The 1,232-nt window shown below is 41.6% G+C and overlaps 1 non-coding gene across 1 annotated transcript; it reads left to right on the top strand.

Annotated features, from left to right (window-relative positions):
- Positions 1–683: 683 nt before the first annotated feature.
- LOC123596545 lies at positions 684–788 on the top strand. Its single transcript, XR_006711721.1, has one exon. It is a non-coding gene; the product is annotated as a U6 spliceosomal RNA (small nuclear RNA).
- Positions 789–1,232: the final 444 nt, after the last annotated feature.

Here is a 1,232-nt window from a genome sequence, read left to right on the forward strand (position 1 = left end):
TTAAAATTCACCTCAGGCTGCTTCTGTCTATGACTGCAATTTGATACTGTTGTATGGGACTCTTTTTATTGATTTCTCTTGCTTGGAGCTACCAAAAATTAAGGTTGCCAAGTGTTTAGGGAGCAATCCTATTGGAGAGGTGGAGTCTGAGTTCAGAGGGTAAAAAGCAGTTTTGACTAGTAACTTTTGGTTGTTTCTTTTTTTTTTTTTTTTCCTGAAAGCGAACATTGTCAAATCTGCTAATGGATGTCACCTATTGACAAAAGGGATAGAAATAGTCATTTTGTGGTTTATTTGTAGGTTTTGGTAGTGATGTTTTTAACTTCAATATTCATCAGTTTCCTTTCAAAATATCAGCTGCCGGGGCTGATGTTAGCTGTTCAGTTCTTCTTTTTATTCAATATTTATTTGGGGGATTGCACAAGCTGGGGAGGGGCAGAGAGAGGACAGAAGATCTGAATTAGGCTCTGTGCTGACAGGCTGACCGCAGCGATCCCAACGTGGGGCTCGAACTCACAAACTATGCGATCATGACCTAAACTGAAGTCTGACGCTCAACCAACTGGGTCACCCAGGTGCACCTAGCTGTTGGGTTCTTCTAACTAGCAGTGGAGCAGAATTGGTCTGACAGTCATTGGGCTCGTTTCTAATAGAAAGAATGATTGACAAAGATACTAAATCAGGTGCTCGATTCGGCAGCACATATACTAAAATTGGAACGATACAGAGATTAGCACGGCCCCTGCGGCAAGGATGACACACAAATTCGTGAAGCGTTCCATATTTTTAGCACTGCTAGGAATTCACCCAAGGGATACAGGAGTACTGATGCATAGGGGCACTTGTACCCTAATGTTTATAGCAGCACTTTCAACAATAGCCAAATTATGGAAAGAGCCTAAATGTCCATCAACTGATGAATGGATAAAGAAATTGTGGTTTATATACACAATGGAGTACTACGTGGCAATGAGAAAGAATGAAATATGGCCCTTTGTAGCAACGTGGATGGAACTGGAGAGTGTTATGCTAAGTGAAATAAGTCATACGGAGAAAGACAGATACCATATGTTTTCACTCTTACATGGATCCTGAGAAACTTAACAGAAGACCATGGGGAAGGGGAAGAGAAAAAAAAAAAGTTAGAGAGGGAGGGAGCCAAACCATAAGAGACTCTTAAAAACTGAGAATAAACTAAGGTTGATGAGGGGTGGGAGGGAGGCGAAAGGGGG

Source organism: Leopardus geoffroyi, chromosome B1, assembly GCF_018350155.1.
Source record: "Leopardus geoffroyi isolate Oge1 chromosome B1, O.geoffroyi_Oge1_pat1.0, whole genome shotgun sequence".
Lineage (NCBI taxonomy): Eukaryota > Metazoa > Chordata > Mammalia > Carnivora > Felidae > Leopardus > Leopardus geoffroyi.